The sequence below is a fragment of the Stenella coeruleoalba genome (genome assembly GCF_951394435.1).
Source record: "Stenella coeruleoalba genome assembly, chromosome: 5".
NCBI classification, from domain to species: domain Eukaryota; kingdom Metazoa; phylum Chordata; class Mammalia; order Artiodactyla; family Delphinidae; genus Stenella; species Stenella coeruleoalba.
In genome coordinates, this window is record NC_137150.1 from 8,218,154 (window position 1) to 8,226,513 (window position 8,360).

General features: G+C 41.9%; 1 pseudogene across 1 annotated transcript; it reads right to left on the reverse strand.

The window, feature by feature from the left end:
- Nucleotides 1-1,645: 1,645 nt before the first annotated feature.
- LOC307187063 (actin, cytoplasmic 2-like) lies at nt 1,646-6,338 on the reverse strand (annotated as a pseudogene). The gene is made up of 2 exons: nt 5,495-6,338; nt 1,646-1,692 (listed from the first exon to the last, which is right to left on the reverse strand). The product of its transcript is annotated as an actin, cytoplasmic 2-like (transcript).
- Nucleotides 6,339-8,360: the final 2,022 nt, after the last annotated feature.

An 8,360-nucleotide genomic window follows, 5' to 3' on the forward strand; every position in this document is an offset into this window, starting at 1 on the left:
TGAAAGCAAAAACTTGTGCTTGGCTTCCCAAAGAATTTCTCATCAACTCTGGTACCCTAACCTAAGTAGGTAAGCAGCCTCCTGGCAAATTAGGTGAGACACTTAAGCTTTATCTTGGTGGGAGTTTATCCAGAGGGCAAGGCAGAATTCAAGCCGAGAGAGATGACTGACAGAACATTCACGTTTTAAAGCAACAATCATATGTCATCCTATATGTCTCATGAAGGCAAAATTCATTTTTTTAAACAGAAAACAGTTTGAATAAATGCAAGTGTGCATGAGACCAAACTGAGTTTTTTTAATGGCTGTTGTTTTTTAAATATTTGAAGTCCAGTGGAAAGTCTTTGTGCATTCATTTGTTAAAGAAAATAGCATGCTGTAAAGGTACGTTAAAGTAATTCACATAAAGTCCCCTGGAAATCATATAATTTTTTCCCTCCTTCCGTCTTTTAGGACTGTGTTTCTCTTTTTTTTTGTTTGTTTTAAGGAGTTGATTTCTTTTTTATTTATTTATTTATTTTTGGCTGCATTGGGTCTTTGTTGCGGTGTGCAGGCTTCTCATTGTAGTGGCTTCTCTTGTTGCGGAACACGGGCTGTAGGCACGCGGGCTTCAGTAGTTGTGGTACGTGGGCTCAGTGGTTGTGGTTTGCAGGCTCAGTAGTTGTGGTGCACGGGCTTAGTTGCTCCGCAGCATGTGGGATCTTCCCGGAGCAGGGCTCCAACCCATGTCCCCTGCATTGGCAGGCGGATTCTTAACCACTGAGCCACCAGGGAAGCCCGAGACTGTGTTTCTTAATCGAAGTTTCATGTTAGAATCATCTGATGCCAAGCCATTCCCCAGATCAATTACATCAAAGTACAGGGCTTGGAATCCAGGAATCACTTTTTTAACTTCCAGGTGATTCTAATGGGCATCCAAGTTTGAGAACCAGTTATTGTACTAGAGAGTCTACAATAATAGCATGGAGAAATGTTTTCCTCCTGGCCGATGTGCAGTAGAAAAAGGGTCAAGTAAAACTGTCCCTACCTCCCTACCTCTTGCCCGGGAGTTAACTGGGGATTAAGAGTTCATCATATGCATGCCTGGCCTCACTCTTGGTCGCTGCTAGAGCCTCTGGGGGTCACTTCCACCCCTTGGATATGGCCCCAGAGTGTTTAAGTAACTTGCCTTAAGACCACTAGCCAGTAAGTGGCACAACCAGATTTCAGATCAGGCCAGTGCTGGCCCCAGAGTCCATGCTTTTTATCATTCCCAAAACAAAGGTGGAATGCTGGGAGTCCATGAGCCATACCTAGCCCAAGACATGCTTTATTTCGCTCACACAGAAGTCTAAAAGTGTTTAAATGTGTGTGCCTATATGGTGAATGTGTGATCTTCAGTTTGTTTTAATCCCATCTACTCCCGACTTTCTTCCCCTTGAGCATATTTTAATCATTTAACAGCTTGGCCTCTGTTGGCATTTGATTTCACATTCCTGGGCTAAGACAAGAGGGACATTTAAAACTATAGTGAAGTCACGAAAACGTGAATGCTGCCACATACTTCCCTCCATTACACGTTGATTGATAAAGACTAAAGTCACCCATTCCTATCTGGAACTGATGCTCCTTACCAGTGCATTCCGTTGTTCACTTGTTCATTCGCTTATTCGCTTCCCGCTAGGTAGAAGACACTTTGTAAGGAGTAGTAATCTAAAAGGACAGGAATGAACATGTATGTTCCATTAAGTTCCAGGCATTTAGCTGGGCATTTTGCAGACATTTTTTCAGCTAACATTTGATCCATTCAGCAACCCATCTGATACTACTAGTATGAATATTTTACTGATACAGCGAACTGAGAGTATGAGAAGCTGAGGCATTTTCATTCCTTTATTTAATAAATATGAACGAGCAACCGCCTCATGTCACTGTTCTAGATGATGGTGACCCGAGTTTGAACAAAACCGTTCATTGCTGATTCTCCATCAGCTGGAGCCATCTCGTATCAGCTTGCAAGAGCTGATTATTAGAATTTCAAGAATTTTGCAAGCCAGTTGTTAAGTTACAGGTAACTTAAAATCAGTCACATCAGAAGTATCTACATCATGGAAAGCAAGTAAAACTATAAATCAGGACTTTTATTTTTTTGAGAGCCAGTCTACAATAATTTATGAACTCTCAGAGTTTGAAATCAGAATCTAGACCTGAGTGCCTCTGAAACCAGGGCCATTTCTATTCTGTAGCTGAATAAGGAAGTCTCCACGTTCAAGAAGGCTACAACAGGGAGAGGGAAACACATCAACCTCACAAACCCACACTCTGGTGTAGATGCCTGGATTTGAATCCCACCAGCTACTTACCAGCTGTGTGACCTTGAGGATGTAAGTTAATATCTCTTTGCCTGTTTCCTTCTCTACTAAGTAGGATAATAACAGTTACTTCACTGGGTTGTGTGAAGATTAGTCTTTATACTAATATATGCACTTTAGTGTATATATTACACTTTATATATAGTGTATATTTACACTTTATATATATAATTATAAATATAGTGTATATTTATAATATATATTTATAAATATAACATACATTTATACTTTATATATCCCCTACATATAATATAAAGGGGATAAAACATTGCCTATCACTTGGTAAGAATTGTGTAAATGTTAGTTATTATTATTTAAAACAATAAAAACAGCAAATGAACATTTGTATTTGTACAAGTGTTTGTACCTGAGAGAGGAAAAGAGAAGATTTTGAGTGTATGTGGGAGAGAATGCTTTCTCTCATTCCCTTCCACTTTGTTAAATTGTATTAAAAGCTCTTACAACTTTTGAAAAATTGCAGGAACCAACTGATTTGACTATGACTTTTCCATTGAAGTGGTCAAAGAGAAAACTGCCTTGTCCGGCTGGAGACTCATTCAAATCCAATTTACACTGTATTCAATTTACATTGCTACATGCTAGCACAGGCTCACCAAGACTCCCAGAGAGTTGGAGAAACACAGAAGCTGGTGCCTTCTCTCTATCCACTGGCCTGACCATGCAAATCAGTCCATTTTTCATTCCACTTTTCTCTCATTCTTTGAAAGCAGGTATTTTGAGTATTTAAAAATGTTAAAAACTTATAATCAACAGTAGTGTGTCATTTTTTTTCTTTTCTTTTTTTTTATGTGATTTTTGTTTGTTGATTATACCAGCACTTTTTTTTTTTTTTAAAAAAAGAACCATGTTATTACAGGCCACTGAAATATATAAATATTGCTATTCAAAGCCATTCATCTGATGGGAACAATTCTTATATAAAGAGAGTTGAGAAGGGGAGAGAGGATCCAAGGAAAGGAGAGACATTTAGTCATCTATCAAGATGTGAATCCCTGAACACAACTGATAACAGGCATGTTTGTTTCAATGAAAATTCAACAAGAAATAAGCTTTTATTTTAAAAATCAGAGTTATGATAGGTTAATAATAAGAAAGACTTGAGCAATCTTTCCAGAAGTGGCCACATAATTTGGCAACTGAAGATTGAAAGTCTTGCTGTTGCTAATAAAGTAACTCAATCTTATATCCACAAAGATCAGCAAAAATGGCAACTTGGACTGTCCCAGAATTTAAGTCCATAAAGGGTGAGTGTGTCATATTTAGTGTTGTTTATTTCCTTAGATTTCAGATTAAGCAGTCATTAATTCAATCAAAATACTTAATATTATTACTTCATATAAAATGCTCCATAGCCTCTGTACACATCAAAGTGTATAATTTACACAAAAATCATTACTTGCCAATATTTGGGAAACTTGATAGTAAATCAAGATGCTATCTAGTCTAGCCAGCTAGAATGAAATTTCTTTTCTTCCTTCTCTGGGAACTGCTTTCTCTCAGCCTTTGTCAAAGACTTTGTCAAAATTTTAGGCGAGGTAGATGCACAGTATATACTAATGATGTAGAATAACTTATTCTGAATGCTGTAATATCCCAGTGTCCAACTGTTCTGAAACTTTCTGCCTAGAATCTTAATGATATGATTCAACTCAGAGTCCAAACGAAGGGAAAGTTATTGAAAAATGTACAAAAAAGATTTAAACTAAAAGTTGGAGAAAGTTACATAGAACGAAATAAATTCTTGAACTGATAAGAGAATTAATGGTAACTTCTAAAGGAAGCAAGTTGAAAGTTTCTCTCTCTTCTTTCTCATAATCTCTTATTCTTTCTTTTGAAACTTTGAGCCATTTGGAGGGTTTTTTGAAGACTAAAATTTTAAGGATTTGTTTTAGTTATTTTTTTAATCTTAAGAGTGACAAAAGTTTGTGTGGTTCACCTCTACCCGAACCATCAACTGAATTTGTTGTTGTTTACTGCAGTACTTTTATTTCCCTCACAATGACCAAATGTTGCTGGGACCAAATGTTCTCACGTGACAGTAGAAAACCAACATTTGTTGTCATCTCTTAAAGAATTGGGAATTGCATACAAAAACCTTACATAAATTCAAAGGATGAATACATTTATAGGTGTAAATGCAAACCATTTTCCATCTCAAGGGAAGTAACAACCACCAGGTATTCTGGCAGGAAATTGTGAGGTAAGAAAGGAAAGTGGGTTCTAAGGTTGGGACCTTCCCAACCCTGTCAGACACCAAAGACAAATGCCAGCTGGCTCAGGACTCTTGCCAGCCTCTAAAGAAATCCTGGAATAAGCAGCTCTTACACACAAGTACCCTGCACAGGTCAAGAAACTCATGGGCTCGCAAATTCTCATCAGGACCATGGGTCTTTCTTCCACAAACATGTTCTCATCTCAGCCAGATAGTGACGGAGCTGCATGTATTGGGGGTTTAAATCAAAGATATGTACAGGATATTAAACATAGACCAAAGGAACAGTTAACGTAAACAGAAGGTCAAAATCAGCAAGTTGTACAATCCAGGGCTGATAGCAGATACAAACTTCAAGGGCAAATTTCTTTTCAAAGGCTTATTCCAGTTTCATGAGGCTAGCATGAGGTGTGCACAGTTGCCAGGGCAAATTTATACTCTTGAACGAACTTATGCAGCAGTGGACGATGGAGGGGGCGGGCCTTGTCATACTCCTGCTTGCGGATCCACATCAACTGGAAAGCCAGGATGGAGCCCCCGATCTGCACCTAGTACTTGTGTTCAGGAGGAGGGTTGCTTTTTTTTTTTTTTTTTTTTTTTTGCGGTACGCGGGCCTCTCACTGTGTGGCCTCTCTCGTTGTGGAGCACAGGCTCTGGACGCGCAGGCTCAGCGGCCATGGATCATGGGCCCAGCCGCTCCGCGGCATGTGGGATCTTTCCGGACCGGGGCACGAAACCGTGTCCCCTCCATCGGCGGGCGGACTCTCAACCACTGCGCCACCAGGGAAGCCCAGGAGGGTTGATCTTGATCTTGATCTTGATCTTGATCCTGCTGGGAGGCAGTGCCAATGATCTCCCTCTGCATCCTGCGGGCATTGTGGGGGTACATGATGGTCTCCCCAGACGTCACCCTTCAGGATGCGGTTGAAGGTGATCTCCCGGATGCCACAGGACTCCGTATCCAGGAGGAGGGCTGGAAGAGCACCTCTGGACTCCAGAACTGTTTACTGTGGATGCTGATCACCTGACGGTCGGGCAACTCGCAGCTGTTCACCAGGGAGGAGGAGGAAACAGCCGTGGCCATCTCCTGCTCCAACTCCAGGGCAACGTGGCAGAGCTGCCCCTTGATGTCACACATGATTTCCCACTGGGCGGTGATGGTGAAACAGCGGTCACACTTCAGGAGCATCTTCACGAGGTAGTCGTTCAGGTCCCGGCCACCGTAGTCCAGACGCAGGATGGCATGGGGCGGGGGGGAGGCACGTACTCCTAGCAGATGGGCACAGTGTGGGTGACCCCGTCTCCAGAGTCCAGGACAGTACCAGTGGTGCGGCCAGAGGCTACAGGGACAGCACAGCCTGTACGGTCATGCACACGGCCGGAGTGTTGAAGGTCTCGAAGGAGATCTGAGTCATCTTCTCAGGATGGGCCTCAGGGTTCAGGGGGACCTCGGTCAGCAGCAGGAGGTGCTCCTTGGGGACCACACGCAGCTCATTGTAGAAGCTGTGTTTGGTGCCTATCTTCTCCATACCACGTCGTCCCAGTTGGTGATGATGCCGTGCTCCATGGGGCACTTGAGGGTCAGGATGCTGAGCTTCGCTCTGGGCTCATCGCCCACGTGACTGTCCCAAGCCTACCGTGACACCCTGTTGTCAGGGGTGGCCGATGATGGACGGAAACTCACTCCCCCGAGAGGCGTCATCCCCAGTAAAGCCAGCTTTGCACGTGCCAGAGCGATCGCGGATGAGGGGCATAGAGATTTCTTCTTTGCTAGTGATGGGCCGAGGCAGCAGCAGCGTGGAGCAGCCAGAGGACCAGCAGAGGCTGTCTGGTGCGGCGAGTCTTCAACTAAATCTAACTGAGCTGGAATGCCTAGGCTGTGTGGGATGTTTATGAGCCAGGGTCATACCTTCCAGAAGATTAGATGCTGACAGACACAGATACAGGCATCTTCTACTTAGGAATGAAGGACACTGAGAATAACCGAATTAACATCTCTGAAGAACAGATTCTGTTGTTTCTATGTTCATTTTTTTTCTGGTGATAAATGATTATAGAAAACCTGGAAAATTCGGAAAAGTCCTCCAAACACTAGAAACCCTCACCTACCCGCTGCCCCCCCGCCAGATAATCACCCCAGATGTTTTTGTTTGTTTGTTTGTTTTCCCAGATGTAAATATAGTCTGCTAACCTGAAAGAGATATGAACAAGGAAAGTTAAGCATGAAAACTGTGTTAAAGGCAGAGCTGATAACATTTGACAACTGATTGAATGTGCTGAGAAGGGAGTCATCAAGAATAACCATAATTTTTGGGCTTCCCTGGTGGCGCAGTGGTTGAGAGTCCGCCTGCCGATGCGCGGGACGCGGGTTTGTGCCCCGGTCCGGGAAGATCCCACATGCCGCGGAGTGGCTGGGCCCGTGAGCCATGGCCGCTGAGCCTGCGCGTCCGGAGCCTGTGCTCGGCAACAGGAGAGGCCGCAACCGTGAGAGGCCCACATACCGCAATAAAATAAAATAAAATAAGATAAATAAAAAGAATAACCATAATTTTCAAAACTAAGCAACTTGGTGCACAGTGATGGAATAAACCACATAAGTAACTTGAGAAGAGCAGAAGGCTTCCAGGAAAGGAGAGGTGTCAGTTGAACTATTTGAAGTGGATGTAACAGCAGTAGAGTCACATGGAAATCCTAATAGATGGTTGGTTAGGTAGAATAAATACTACCAGTAATATTCTTAAGGTATTCATATTTAAGTTGGCCATTGAAATCTATTTTTAAAGATCACTCTAAACTATACATCACAAACTCTGAATTGTGCTGAGAATTAAAGACACTGAAATTATATTTTGAGCCTGATCATCAGCTCAGATGAATACATTTTATATATATATATAGTGACCCTACCATTATCTTTGGTATAAAGTTATAAGAGATATGCAATGAATATTCCTCATTCATAAATAATTCTCACTAATGTTTACCAATAATTTCCAATCTCAAGCACCTATGAAAATATCAATTTATTAAAACTCCAGGCTCATGGGCCTTGTTCTGTTCTACAAATGAGACAACAATGTCACCAAGAACTGAAAGGTCTTAACAGTGAAAACAAGTCATATCGCTAGAACTGACACTTCGAAGCCTGGAGCCTAAACCACCCAAAAAATGCTTACTGAGCCACTGTGGCTACCAGTCTAAACAGGAAAGTTTGATAAGTATCCAGTCGCACTCTTTTTCTTTTTTCAGACCCTTAAGGACTTTCTTTCTGCAGACTCAGTCGACTAGGATCCTATGCAAATAAATAAGTACTAGATACCATTGGTTATCTACTCAATTTTCATTTTCCCTTGTTCCTTGCTATCAGTTTCCTGTTTTGTTCCTGTAGACCAGGACTTCAGACCTGGTGGATAACTTTTGATTGGCCTAAACCAATGAAGATAATTCACTTCATTTTGCTGATCATTGGTCTAGGTGAAGGCATGTGATACAATTCTGGTCAATGAGATGTAAGAGGAGTTATGTTTCTGGGTTCTGGAAGTGTTTGCCTCCTCAATAAAAAAGCATTGAGAGTAGAAATACCATTTGCCCCCCACCTCTCTCCATCCCTCTGGGGACACGATTATTTTGATCTTCAGCAGCCATTTTCAACCATATGAAAAAAAAAATCAGAAATATGATGAGGATAGCAGTACAACAAAAATCAGAAAGTCATAGATCTTTTACGACATCTCTAGAATGAGCTACCAACCCTGGAATTTATACCGCCAAACTTT